The sequence below is a fragment of the Hemiscyllium ocellatum genome, chromosome 36 (genome assembly GCF_020745735.1).
Source record: "Hemiscyllium ocellatum isolate sHemOce1 chromosome 36, sHemOce1.pat.X.cur, whole genome shotgun sequence".
Classification (NCBI taxonomy): Eukaryota; Metazoa; Chordata; class Chondrichthyes; order Orectolobiformes; family Hemiscylliidae; genus Hemiscyllium; species Hemiscyllium ocellatum.
The window spans coordinates 32,385,635-32,400,821 of NC_083436.1; the positions used below are offsets into that span (position 1 = coordinate 32,385,635).

At 41.4% G+C, this 15,187-nt stretch overlaps 1 protein-coding gene across 5 annotated transcripts in view; it reads left to right on the top strand.

Moving 5' to 3' along the window:
- The window catches only part of LOC132833450 (PH and SEC7 domain-containing protein 3-like), a 439,179-nt gene that overhangs the window by 144,721 nt on the left and 279,271 nt on the right, over positions 1-15,187 (top strand). The window contains exon 1 of one of the 5 annotated variants that reach the window (XM_060851753.1): positions 12,778-12,809. The exons of the other annotated variants lie outside the window; for them this stretch is intronic. The gene's annotated coding sequence lies outside the window, so the exon portion shown is untranslated. Of the gene's footprint in view, positions 1-12,777; positions 12,810-15,187 lie in introns of those variants that run through there. 5 annotated transcript variants of the gene reach the window in all.

Consider the following 15,187-nt stretch of genomic DNA (forward strand, 5'->3'; position numbering starts at 1 on the left):
TATCTAATTGAGCTGAACAGAGCACTGAGGAACCATTTCAGAACCTGTAGGTTATTTTGTAAGAGAGCAGCAGCTCTACGGTGAACGGAAGTGATTGAAGGGCAGGGACAATTAATGGCTGCTTTATGTTCTTTGGTTGTTGAAAATCAATCATTTTTAGGGTTGACTTGAGGGGAATTCATTAATTTTTCAAAATATTGCCAAACTCTTTCAATGCTTTTTTTTTATAAATTACCATGTGAGAGGTAGAGGATAAAATTGATCCTATTCTTGGCTCTAGAACCTCAACTAAAACCTCAAAAGGGACGTGACTTGCTAGCTGGCTGCCTATTTTATTTGCTGTTTTTGTGATCATATTCTCTGCAACTGACTGTTAAACACTTTCCTACAGAGCAGTACCTGCACTCCACTAATAATTTCTTGGCCGTAAAACATTTGAAGCATTCGGGATAAGCTTTGGGTGCTGCCCAAATACAATGTGTTTCCTTTTCAGTGAGGTTTTCCCACTTAAAAGGGGAACACACAGTTTCATGTTCAAATGTTACTTTCTGTGGGCTTTAAAAACAAGAGAGTGATTTCATAAAACATCTTCGGATTGTTTGCCAACATTTTTTATGATTGTAGACACTGTTCTTGCATTGAACACAGAAACAGTTCATTCCCATAAGTGAACCTGAATATTGTAGCAATCATAATGTGCCATGTGTGTGAGATAAGCTGGAATAGGATGCATGGAGTAAACAATGAACTCTTTCATTGTTACCAGATAACAGGTAACACTTCACTACATTTCACATCATCTTAGAACACTCTGAATATCAGTCATGGCTGAGCCCATTGATACTGACTGAAGAACTCAATGCAATTGTTTACAAACTACTGGTGTTGTAAGCAAGTTGTAACCGACAGAGACTGGCATCAATAAAAAAAATCAATTTAGTCGCTGGTTCATAAAGTGTGTTTCATCGCAGAAACATTGAACCGTGCAGGACAGAAGGAAGTATCCATACCATGCTTCCACCCGCGTCTTTCCTCTGTTGTCTTTGAATGTTCTTTTTTCCCTTTAATTATCCACTTTCCCTCTGGAAAATTTCTCTTGGATCTGGTACTTCCCACTCAGTCTTTGTGGCTAGGCAAATCCAAGAAAATGTGAAGTACAGACTCAGGAACCCAACCTTACCCCTCACATTCATTGACCTGACCAAGACATTTCACTCAGTAAATCATGAGCCTTAGGGGAAATGTGCACAAAATTTTGAACATCCAAGAAACTTCTTTACAATCCTACAACTGATGTTTACGTGACCATAACTATGTGAATGGAAGATCTGAAACTGGTTTAAAATCTGGATGCTGTCAAGCAGAGATGTATGACCGATACCATACTATTTATAATCTACTTGTATTTCACATGTGTCTTACCAAAGTTCAATTGTCCTTAATCTCTATATTAAATATTAAATCATGACTAGATGAAAAAAAACTTTTTAACCTCAGTAGCCCCATGTCACCAAAGATATACAGTTAGTTCTGCTATAACATAGTAGTTCCATTCTCATGCAATTCCAAGTTATAAGGCAATCGTATAATAGCAGCACCATTTAAACTAATGGGGCCGGAATTGTGTTATAGCCAAGACATGCTTGAAAACTTGGTGTCATAGAAACAGTGTCTCCAGTTCGTCAGTCATGTTAAAGCGAATTCACATTAACAAAACGTGCTTTATAGCAGGATGACCTACATGATTCTGCAGTTTATGGATAACCTGCAGCTTTGGAGCACACTTGATGGGCTGAATGGCCTACTTCTGCTGTGGTATCTTATGGTTTTATGCACACTCTGCACCAGGTTTGCGATCCACTCTCAATCTCTTCAATTCTGTATAAATGAGACTTGAACTATCCTTGTACATTACCAAACTAAAACTTGTGTGTTTGGACAGTCCTGGACATCCAATATTCCACCTTGCAAATGTGGGGAAAGAGAGATTTTGGAATATATTGAGCGTTTCCTATACCTTGGCTACCTCTGCCAAAAGTTGGCATTGCCAAGGAGATTCAATACCAGACTAGCTGCACTGTCTGCTTTGAATGAACTGTGGCACCAAGTATTTGACAACGAAGACCTGTACAAGTCAATGGAGATCCTCGTGTACAGGATTGTTACCACTACATCCTTATGTTACTGTGAGAACTGGACTGTTTATCACAACCATGTGGGAGTTTTGGATCAACTCCATCAGCTGTGTCTCCAACCATCTTCTGAATTTAATGGGAGGACAGGCGAACAAATGTATCGTTCCTATCCTTCTCGGCAAGCATTCAGACAAAATGCTGGCAAAATCAACTTTGGGGGACTAGACTGTGCCTGGGTGGCCATCTTACCCTTACAGCTCCTGTTTTCTTAACTCTTCAGGGATGACACAGAAAACCCAACAAAGACACTCTGAATTGCTCAGAAATGTGGCAGATCTGACATTAATGACTAGGAAGAACTTGTTACTGATTGACCAGAATGGTGACAGCTTGTCTGACAAGTTACAGTGAGGCTTTGGCAGAGAAAGAAAGAAAAGGTTGCAAAACCTGCTCTTTAAATCCCAGTACTCGATGGCAAACCCTGCCTCAATCTGTGGATTGAACCTGGTCAGTCGTATGAAATCCCAGGGCAGAAACTCACTGCTCTCAGAAAATATCATCCTTGAGTTGAAGGAAAACTGCAGTCTGTCTGCTTTCACCACACTGCAGGCAGTGCATTCCAGACCATCATACTGCACTACATGAAAACGCTTCTCCTTGTCTTTCCACTGAAATCTGTCCCCCCCTCAGTTCTGAAGGAGGTCACTGGGGCAAAACATTAACATTATGTCTCTCTCCACAGATAGTGTCAGACCTGCTGAGTTTTGCCAGTAATTTCAGTCATTGTTTCAGAGTTCCAGTATTCACAGTTCTTTTGTTATTTTTTAATGTCTCATTACTGTTTTTCCTGTCACTGGAAATCATTTGGCCTGATTCGTTCTGCCAAACTCTCTCATTGTTTTGTGTATTTCAGTTAAATCCCCCTGAATGTTATAGAGTCAGAGAGATGTATAGCATGGAAAGAGACCCTTCAGTCCAACTCGTCCATGCTGACCAGCTATCTTAACCTAATCTAGTCCCATATTTCAGCACTTGGACCCATATCCCTCTAAACTCTTTGTATTCATGTACCCATCCAGATGCCCTTTACATACTGTAATTGTACCAGCCTCCACCATCTGCATGAAGAGGGTGTGTGTGTGTGTGTGTGTGTGTGTGTGTGTGTGTGTGTGTGTGTGTGTGTGTGTGTGTGTGTACACGAACAAAGAGGATTCCATCACCTTTTTTTGCGTGTGTCTGAGAGAGAATTAGCTAAAAATTGTCTACATTATTGTTCTGTATTCCTCTCTGCTTGTGACTGAATTCTCAGCAATCTGTCTTGATGAGATTCACAGTGCAAATATTAAAACAATCCAGCAAGGTGATGAGCTTACCATCTGGCAGGACCAATGAATGGGCAGCTGGGCTCAAATTATAATTAAGAAACTATTCTAGTGGGACACTGACACTCACCAGCTTTTCAATTAAAATATTAGCAAATCGGAACGCGTTGTCCCCTCAAAACCGGTATTTATTCACCCTGACAAACTGGCTTCTTTGAGACAGGCTGCTTTCCAGTGAGTATCACTGAAAGGCAGCTTTTCCCAACTGAGAAAACCAGTCACAATACTCCTCCTTTTAATTCGCAGTATACAGGCTATGTTCCAGTAGCAGAGACCAACCCCTGTGCATTAAAACATGGGCCCAATATTAAATGATATACAAGAGAGGTGACCTTATAGAGGTTTATTAAATCAGAGCCATAGATAAGGTGAATAGCAAAGGTCTTTTCTTAGGATTGGGCGAGTTCAAAATTAGAGGGCACGTTGCTAAGGTGAGATGAGAAAGATTTAAAAAGAACCTGAGGGGCAACTTTTTCACACAAAGGGTAATTCGTATGTGAAATGAACTGCCGGGGAAATGGCAGGTGCAGGTACAGTTACATTTTAAAGACATTTGGACAGGGACATGAATTGTAAATGTTCAGACGTAGGCGAGTGGGGCTTATTTAGTTTGGGAAGCTTGGTTGACATGGTTGGATTGGACTGAAGGGTCTGTGTGACACTGAATAATTGACAGTTGTTCAGTGGCCATTGTGTTCTGCGGTGGAGATGTGTAGTTTGATCAAGAATTGTTTTTTATCCCCATTTAAAGGTAGTAAAGGTCAAAAACCGAGAAGCTGATGGGTCTTGAATTCAATGCACAAAATCTGCAATGTATAACTAATCAATGAAGGCAAGCATTGTCATAAAAGCCCATCTGGTTCACAAATGGCCAATAGGGAAGGAAATCCTTGCCCATTCTGGATCAGATGTGTCTCCAGACCCATAACAATATGGTTGAGTCTTAAGAATGATCAAGGGCATTTAGGGATCAACAACAAGTGCTGTCCTTTTTAACAACAGTTTGAGATCAAACTATACACTGATGCTCTTATACTCTTCTGGACCAAGTGGGAATTGAACCCAGGCCTCCTAGCTCTGAGGTAGCGACTCTACCATTGTGCCACAGGAGCCTTAATTCTTGGATTGTATTGTTCAGGTTAAATCTGATAGCTCACTTATGGGCCTCAAATTAGTGCACGCAACACCTCAACAGTAAAACATTGGAGAGATAGGTGCGGAAGGATGAGTGAGGTGTGAGTGCTCTGAGTGTGGCGGCCTACTTTACGTTTCTACCTGCCCATCTTCACGTCTTCGGTTGGCCTGTACGAATCAGCCTAGAGAGTTTGCTAAGTTCACATTTGGACTCAGGGCAATGGGTGAAATCCGTGCAAGTACCAAATTATGTAGCAGCTCCAAGGAACTTTTGTTAATACTTCTGGTGACTGGATTTTAAAAAGTAAGGAAAATGATTATGGGGCACCATGAGAATTAAGGGTTTGAGATATGGTGCTGGGGGAATAGTAGCATGATGACAGATGATCAGCCATGATTTTATTGAATGATGCAGTGTCTGTTGGGCGTAGTCCTTCTCCGATTTCTTATGTTAAGAAAATGTTGATGCGAATCTAAGGTAAAAGGTATACAGTCAGTTCTTCTAAATTACAACGGTTGTGTACTTGTGCAACACTTCATTATTAAAAAAAATCACACTTCGTAAACAGTGTTCAAAGTGCGGTGCTGTAATCAGGTTACAGCCAACACATGTTTTAAAAGCTCGCGCTATTCACGTTACAGTGAATGACAAAATGCGCATTATGACAGCATGACCTGTAAATGATGATTCAACATGTGATTTGGCTCAAACACAAGGGTTGGACAATCTGGTGGGTTGAGAGTCTGTTGGTTCCTGTTTTGCTTTGATCCTCTCAGAGTTGACACGATAACCTGATAATGGTGAAACTCTTTAGGAGTATCACTGGCAACCACTTTCCCTTGGCAGATAGACTTTGTGACATTTGGCCTGGTTAAGTGTGAGCACTAGGGGTGCTCACAACTTTCATTTACCCTGAGTTCCTCCCTTCCTGTTCCTGCCTGCAATGCCAGCTATGGTAAGAGCCCTGTATAAGGTGCCCCAGTGCTATCCACTACTCTCTTGTTCTACTGATTTATTGTCACTAAAACTCTGAAGGGGTGCTGATAGAATCCCTGATGAATTTGAGGATTTGAGAGTGTTTTGACCCAAAGATTTTTGGACCACAGCCATTGGAGTAAGTGCTAGAAAAGCTTTCATTGTTAATAGGATGAGTATCTGAGTTCAGTAGCACCAATGGGTTTTCTTGGAAGTTCCTCTTGCTAAGAGCTTAAAAGCTTCTTAATAAAATGAGACTTGCCTTGTGGCCTTTTAAGGTTTGCAGCAACAGCTGAATTAATGTACTGCTGAACTATTCCCTGTGGTTGTATAACGTCTTCTGGCTCTTAGCATTTTGTATTATTTCAGGGTGAAAGTGAGGACTGCAGATGCTGGAGATCAGAGTCGAGAGTGTGGTGCTGAAAAAGCACAGCAGGTCAGGCAGCATCCGAGGAGAAGGAAAGTCGATGTTTTGGGCGTAAGTCCTTTGGGCCCTTCCTGATGAAGAGCTTATGCCCAAACGTCGATTCTCCTGATCTTTGGATGTTGCCTGACCTGCTGTGCTTTTCCAGCACCACACTCTTCAACTATTGCTGGCAACCACGAAACTAGTGTTCCCGATGTGCGTATATGAATTGCTATTCAATCTCAGTCTGTGGTAGAGAGCTTTCTGAGACGTTCACATGGAGCAGTGACATTTAATAAAATAACTGTCTCGACCAAGTGAACTGAGGCTTCAGCCCGGAATAGCTGGGGAAACAGGCAATCCAGCATCAGCAACTGTTAATGTATGGCACTGTTCAGTTGGTGCTGTACATGTGGGAGAATTCCTCACAAAGATGGATCCTTCCAGGCATTCAGCGCAGGATTGAAGCCTCATTTAAAACTTAGTGAAGCTGCTGGAATCCGAGCTGCTGATGGAGCCAGCACTGGGCTGTCGATGCAGCATGTAAACCTGGTGCCAGCAAATGAACTTAATGTGATTGAGGCGCACACTGGGTTGAAGTAGATGTGCAGAAAATGTAATAAGTTGCCTCTCATTTGTTTCTCTGCTCTCAGGCTTCCTATATCGATTCTGCACTGTTCTACTGAGTGCATTTAACAAGCTCTCTGCAGAATTGATTCAATGGATGTATGCATTTTAGACATCTTTACAGTGCACTCTGATCATCACTGCAAAAGTCCCAGTTAGGACTGGAGTTGGCAGAAACCTGGCTGATATTGAATGGTGTATGAATTTGTTAACTTGAAGTGCAGTGTTTGGAAACAAGTGCAAACAAGGTCACTGGGATGTCAGACTTTGTGCAGCGAGCTGTCATTGAGATCTGTGGTTAGAGAGCCTCTTCCCTGATTTCAATACCTTTGGTAGGAAGCCATAAAATCTAAGCGAATGGAACTACCTTTTAAGGCAAATCAGATGCACTGCAGAGAGGAGAATAGGGAGGAATATGATTGGCAAGGAACTGAAATGAAGAATGGTCTGAAACTGGTCAAAGTGGAAGTGCCGATGGGTGCGTGGGTGGACAAGGTAATGGTTAAGGCTGGAGAGTTCATAAAGAAAGTGTCAACTTGAAACTCTACAGAAGTTTGAACACAATTTGCACAATTATCCATCCAAAAAAACGAAATATTCATAAGTGTTTGTGCAAGTTGTCCACTTGTGCGCCACCTCAGTGTGACCTTGGGCACTTGGCACCACTCCTCTGGAGGGATGTATTCATCTTTGGAAAGGGTGCACTGCAACTTCACTGTAATTAAAACAATGTCTAAAGAGTTAAATGATGAGGAGACATATTGCATTAATCAGACCGTATTTCCTTGTGTTTAGAATGTTGGGAAATGATCTCCTTATGATATTTAAACTGATGGAAGGAATTAATCAGGCAGAGAAGTTATTTCCAGGCCAAGAGGATGCAATCTTATAACAATAGCTAGACTTTTCAGGAGTTGAATATTGAGAATGTCATTATGTCCATAGAAACTGACTAGACAACAATATTTCAAGTTTTAAGATATTTAATGTAAAAAATGAATAGCAACCTTACCTTATCACTGTTTAAGTATGCAACTTGTACTCTGTAGATAGGACAGTACAGCACAGGAACAGGCCCTTTAACCCATCATGTCTGTGCCAACCGAATGATGTCATTCTAATCTAATCCCATTGATCTGTCTGAATCCCTCTATTCCTTGCCTGGTTATCCATTGAAAAGTTCCCTATTTAATTCTGAATGTGACTGACAATTTTCTTCCATGGTTTTGTTTACTGTATACCCTTAAGTATGTATTGGAGAAAGTGAGGACTGCAGTTGCTGGAGATCAGAGCTGAAAATGTGTTGCTGGAAAAGTGCAGCAGGTCATGCAGCATTCAAGGAGCAGGAGAGTCGACGTTTCGGGCATGAGCGCAAAGATTCTCCTGCTCCTTGGATGCTGCCTGACCTGCTGCACTTTTCCAGCAACACATTTTCATCTTTAATGCATATGTCCTGCTTCGTGAACCAGTGTGATTCTCAACTCCCAATGGCTTCCTTCCTTTTTCTCTTTCTAACTAGGCAGGTAATTTTCAACCTATAAAATGAATTTTATGGTGAGGGTCATTGTGGAAATACCTCTCTCTATCCAAAGGTAGTTGAATCTTCCAGTCTTGTTTATATTCTCATGAGCTCATTCTATTTAATTAGAATGTGAACTCCCACTCGCTTTTTGTGTGAGCACTAGGGGTGGGCTGTTTCAATCTCTCTGCTCTCTCCCTCAGATTCATGTAGACAGACAGTGACCATGATATTCAGGAATCTCTTAGAAAGACATGCAACCTATTCCTGTAATGGTTCCTTACGAAAAACTCCCCTCCTCAAAGCCAATCTCCAAGGCACTGTGAATCCCATGAGCCTTATATCCAGGTAGACATGCTTTAAAGTGTTACTTTGGACGTCCACCACTATTTTATGTGGAAATGAAATAAGTAAAATAACAATTGTTTATAAAACATGATGTTTCTAATCCCTGCCCTTGGGACATGAGATTTAATAGCTTACTCCATATCAGCACAGATACAGTTGCCAATGTTAGCAGTTATGAACGACTTGCACCTTCTTCCCAGAAGGATAAGTTGGCCCTCCCGCTTAACCTAGAACTACTGAGTTAGCCTTTAACTACTGAGTGAGCCAAATGGCAACTAATGTGTGACTGGTGACTGAGAGCAAATGAACAAGTGGAAAGGTGATTAAAAGGAGTGGGAAGTTGTGGAAAAAGTTGACAGGATATCTTTTCCAAATTCAGTTTTTAAATAGAGTGGTCAATTTCTAATTTTGGTTATGAAATGGAGGAGGAAGCGCAGAAAAGAATTTGAGGCAGAGCCCTGTTGCACTGGGATTGTGCCTGTTAACGGTAAAGGACGTGAGTCAGCGTTGAATCTTCCCCAACACAAGAGACTTTGATGTTGTGGAGAAGTTATAGTCTGTTCTGAGAATTCACCAAGCAGGGGATCTCTCGCTAGCTGGAACTTCGGCAGGTGGAGGGACTTGATCTCTTCTGAAATGTCCCCAATAACTTTAAAAAAAATTTCCTGGTTCCTCAAGTGCATGGTTGATGTCACCTCATTTCACTCTAATAAATGAGTTTCTATAGGGATGGGAAACACTGTTAGTCCCTTGCAGGTAAGGTGCTACAGGTATATCCCGGCAATGCTAGTAGCATTGTCCTGCTTAAATGGGAGCAATGCATTACACTGCACCTCTGCTAGTGAAGAATGCCCATTGCAAGGGCTCCAGTGATCTGACTGGGGAAAATGTAATCACTCCCCTTCACATGCACTTTGAACATCTTCTTTCTTACTCCGTGTTGCTCCAATTCCTGCTAATTATGCTGGCATCACAAACTAATATCCATATTTGAAAGACTTGTAAATGAGCAGCGTTGCTAAACCAGACATCTCCTGTTCAGATGGTCATCCTGATAATGAAAGTATCAAAGTGTAAAAGATGAGTCTTGAAGATGGGTTTGTGGCTGTTCCTATTAAGCTACTCCGTTGTGGGATTGTTGTGCTGAAGAAAGACTGTTGTTGCAATGTCTTGGAAACAAGTGGTTATTGTGGTCTGTGTGGATGGTCAGCTTGTGCTTTGACACTGCTGGAGGGCACCAGGTACTTACTTCTGTCAGTCCCCACCAATCAGTTCCATATTTCACATAATGTTCTATATTTAGTCTATTGTCTCCCCTTGTCTGCTGTAGTGATTCCCAGTTCCAGCACTGAAGCTAACACAGCAGAGAGCTCAATCAGTTCTGCTAAGCTTATTAACTCTTGATTTATTTTGCAGACGACATAGATAACACTGACAGGTTAAATGTTGTCAAAGGTATTGGTCTGCTCTCTCCCATGCCCCAATGCTCAATTACCATCCTTACTGGAATCAGTAGCACAAGTACATTACAGGTTTGTACATTGCTATTAAATGTTCGATATGTCACATGTTCATTTTTGTTAGCATTTCTTTCCCAAAATGCTGTGTACTAGCATTTGTTGTATTGATCTTGCATCATTGTGTTTCTGCATGCTGGGTGTGTGATTCCATACTTGGTGTTTTGCTCAGGTACAGTCCCAAACATGCTAACTTGATTCCTGATCCCTGCTGAATTAAAACTGTACTTAACACATATGAAATAATAATGTTGTAAGGCAGCATAGTTCATATGCTGTGAATTGGAATGAGGTGCACTTGGAGTTACACACAGTCTGCAGTCCCCTGTTAGATTAGAATACACTGAGCTGTCGGGCATGTGACTCTCCAGCTGATCGGCTAGTGTCGTAATGCAGAGAGCGAGCTGTGTCATTTAGAAAAAGCAGCATTAATATTTGAATAAACCTGCATCTCAGAACAGCTGTAGCCTGGAGTAGGCAATGCTGTTTCTGGGTCAGTTGGATAGCTGTGGGTGAGGAGGCAGAGGTGGTTTCCCCTTGGTTTGGACAGAGGAAGAAACGCCTTTGTGGATGAGGAACGGGAACTGGTCGCAGTGTTTTGCAGCATGGAGGTACTTCAGTTCTACTTTGCCAGTAGTTTCTGGCCTATGATTAAAGGAGAGGGGGAAGGTCAATGAAGAGACGTGAGTTCAATGCACTGATGGCCTCTGCTACTACACAGGCAGCTACAAATGATAAATGGGCTGGTGTGACAGATGAATTTCTGAATCTGCATCGTGTTTGACTCTAGTGGACTGGAAGTGAGTGTGATTTATGTATTCTTTTATCAGTAATAGCAAATAATAATTTTAAGAGCAGTTCAACATTATAGCACACTTGTTTAAAATATAACCGGATTTTTAGACTATTGGGAGCAAAGTAGTTATTCTGAAATGAAGGTTAAAATTGTCATGTGAAATAAACCAGTTATTTTCTTGTGATATTTTAATGAAAAAAAAACTTGTAGTTTTGTTTATTTGGAGAAGAAAGCACATTTGTTTTTTGTCTATGTCTGCTAAATACAGCCTGACGAAGATGTAGTTTGCACATAAGAGCTGTGAGAATGCGTTGTGACTGACGATGGTGATGTCTTTTCAGGCACCGACAACTCTTCTTTTACATCCTGCAAGCGAAGGTTTTATTTTGACGTAACTGATTTGGTGCAAATAGCTGTTTAACCTGTTTAAAACCAGCATCTGGCTGTCTGTATTTGAATAAACATTCAAATGACATGTAACTGTTCAGGCATAGGCAACTCACTCGGAACAGGCACGATTTGCATTGGATGCTTGAATTTTTAACCATTGATTGCTGTTCTGTCAGTATGAAATTGATGAATCAATAAAATGCATGTGTATTCCATGGCCTTGAGCTGGAAATACTTTGGATTGGGGAGATTGGATTCGTGGGGTGATCTACAGGTTGATGCTGTTAGGTTTTGCGTTTATTCCATCATAGTCTATTTCTTTCTCCCTTCCTTGAATAATGAACTCCTCAGCCTGCTCTTGAATTAACCCCGTGAGGTAATGAGCTATCCATCAGTTTGCTGCCCAGATGTGTTGGGAGGAGCCTGCCTTAAGTACAATTTCTGCTCCCGTGACACATGACTGAGATTGGGAATTCAGTGCACAACGAATTATAGGTGCAGTCCCCTGAACTGAACACCAGTGAATCATCATAGGTGTGTTTGTTAAAGTCGAGAGGGGCTTTAGACACAATAGTCGAGAGATATTCAGTAGCCTTGGCCCTTTACCAAATGCATCGTCCCCAACTTCTCAGTAACATGAGGTGCACTGAAATTTTTTAAAAATCCTGTTTCAAGAAGCAATTTCATTAGCAGGAACATTGAACTCTTGTGCATTTCTGTTCAGAACTACTTCATTTATTTGTGAAATGAACCTTTTGAAATGTGTGAACTATGCTCACTGACAGTTCAGTCTTCGTTTGTGGTAGTTTGGTCAAGATGAAAACCCATAGGCAAATTGTGGAGTTGCACAACTGCATGAGAAAGGCTCTTGACTCCATTGCTACCTCTGTGATAGACGAGAGCATTTCCATCCAGTTACTAACCACAGCAGTTCATTTGGGGAATGGATTCTATAGGAAAGAGCCCTATTGACTTAACTCTCTTCTGCTCACAGTGCCTGTGATGTCATGCACTGTCTATTTGCATTGGAAGTCATTTCTTAGCGATTGATTCCGAAGAGATTGCTGAGTCATTGATTAAGGAAGTCCTGTTTACCGTAGGGGTGCGAGAAGGTGGGGGAATCCTCTTGGTACATGGTGTTGTTTGGAAGTGGTGGAGGCGGCAGTGGTGTGTGGTCGCAGTAGAATTACATACCACTGTACTCTTACTGCTTTCTGCTGAGTTCCTTTCAGTAATTACTGTCTGAGTAGTCCCTCTAAGCTGCTGTCCACATGTACACACGGTCTGCAGTCCCCTGTGAGATTAGAATATACTGAGCTGTTGGGCATGTGACTCTCCAGTGATCGGCTAGTGTCGTAATGCAGAGAGCGAGCTGTGTCATTTAGAAAAAGTAGCATTAATATTTGAATAAACCTGCATCTCAGAACAGCTGTAGCCAGGAGTAGGCAATGCTGTTTCTGAGTTAGTTGGATAGCTGTGGGTGAGGGGGCAGAGATGGTTTCCCTTTGGTTCGGACAGAGGAAGAAAAGCCTTTGTGGATGAGGAACGGGAACTGGTCGCAGTGTTTTGCAGCATGGAGGTACTTCAGCTCTACTTTGCCAGTAGTTTCTGGCCTATGATTAACAGAGAGGGGAAAGGTCAATGAAGAGACGTGGGTTTAATGCACTGATGGCCTCTGCTACTACACTGGCAGCTACAAATAATAAATTGTAGTGCTAATATTGTGTTCAAACTATTTCCATGCTCTCTCTCATCACATTCTGTACATATCTTTTCTAAGAAATGTTATTTTTGAATCTTCTCACTAATTTGCATACAGAATAAAAGATTTATGTGTTTCAGCATGATCTTCCAAATGCAGTTAGAGGGTTGGGTGGTTGGATCAATGCCTGTGGATGTAGTTCAGCTCCCAGTTTAAATCTGTATATTGTCCCCTTTTCACATAATGCTTTGATTTTATATTGTCATGAAGTATCTGTGCTTGGGAAATAGAGAAACAGCGTTGGTTAGCTTGGTACAGGCTCAGGAGCTAGGGTTACACTGCAATGTGCTACACTCCAGGAAGATGGAATTGCAGTGTGACAAGTTTACATAGGCAGTTTTTATTATAAATAAACGTAGGCATTTGTATCAATTTTTAAAAAAACACAAAGGAGTAACAAAATGTTGACCAAAGTTTGCATACAGAATTATGAAGATTTTATGGAAGGTCTTGCTAGTTTCTCTCTGTTTCCCACTCCCTGTTTGCTTGCTGTTGTTTGAATGTGGCTCTTGTGTTAGGGTGCCTGCCTCTGAACCAAGCTTTCAGTCCCCCTGCTCCAGAGGTGTGTAATAAAATCTCTGGGTCAATAGATGTGAAGCTGGAAAAGCACAGCAGGTCTGACAGCATCTGAGGAGCAGGAATGTCAGCATTTCGGGCCAAAACCTTTCAAGTCCTGACAAAGGGTTTCAGTCCAAAATGTTGACTTTCCCGATCTTCGGATGCTGTCTGACCTGCTGTGCTTTTCCAGCTTCACATCCATTGACTCTGGCTTCCAGCACCTGCAGTCCTCACTGTCTCCAAGTAATAAAATCTCTCAACAGATTGGAATATATTTTCTAATCAATGTTTTACAAATGTTCTGTCTGTGATGCTTTTGTTTCTCACTGTAGTCTGAGGACAGTCATTCTTTGTGTTTTTGTGCATGTTTGACGGTCAGCTTGCTCCTTTGTCTGTCGCTGTATTTGGAAGATTGATTAGTGAAACAAGATGGTCCTTTACGCCACTATCTACATTGTGCAGGCTTGTACTACTTACTGTAAATATGCTTGGGTAATTTCGTCTGTAGTTGCTGCTAAAAGATTCAGATTTGTGGTTAAACCTGGTTTGGCAGGTTCAACCTGGCCACAGGTCACCTTCTGCTGACAGAATGTAACAAAATAAAACCAGCCGCATTGGCTTGCTGAGCACAAATGAGACAACTGCACAAGTTTCATTTAAACTCCGCTTAATAATTCAGATTGGAGCTGGACTGAAACCTCGGGCAGGAACAGAGTGGTCAATATTGGCAGTCTACTTCCTCCGATTTACTGCAATACCTCTGGCCTCATGACTCTTTGAGACGGGCAAGATGAGATTGCAAAGTCCCCCTCCAGCCTTGAGCTCCAGGTTTTGAATTTGCTGCTATGGATTAATTGCTACAAATCTGAATGTGCAGCTTACCAACAGATGACTGGCAGCAACTACAGAGAGACTTTGAAGAGTGTATGTTTGGTAGCCTGTCTGTATGTGTGATGTTTAGGAATCGCATGGTAAGTTGATCTATGTAATTTTCATGAATTGATCACCCAGCTTCAGACAAAGCTGTAAGATGATTCCTGTAGTTCAGAAATGGTGAGTGATTAATCCATACATAGCCCTGTGGATTATTTTACGATGTGAACATTTGGCCATGTTCTGTCTTTGATCTTGTGTCTCCACATTACTGACTTTGACTTTGACTTTGATATCTAACCCATACCTGCTGGGCATATCACTGGCTATTTTTAACACCATTCCCGTACTTTCTGCTGACTCCTGACTTTTCATTAAAATGAGCTAATGGAGGGAATTGTGGTCCTTCATCGCTGTAATTTGTTAACATTCCAGTGATCCTACATATTCTCTTGGGAAAGGGTTAAGAAAGTTTAGCTGCAGTTGCACATATGTCATTTTAACAAAATAAGTTGATGAATTAATAAACACTTGAAGCCATATATAGTATTAGTTTGCTTTGATGTATACAGAATATATCCTTAGTAATAACACAGCTGCATCATCTCTTTTTAAAATGGAGTCATAGAGTCATACCGGATGGAAACAGACACTTCGGTCTATGCAGAACGAGTTCCCCAACTAAACCAAGTCCCATTTGCCTGCGTTTGGCTCATATCCCGGTAAAAATAGTGATCAATATGAGAAAATCTCCTACCAAAGAT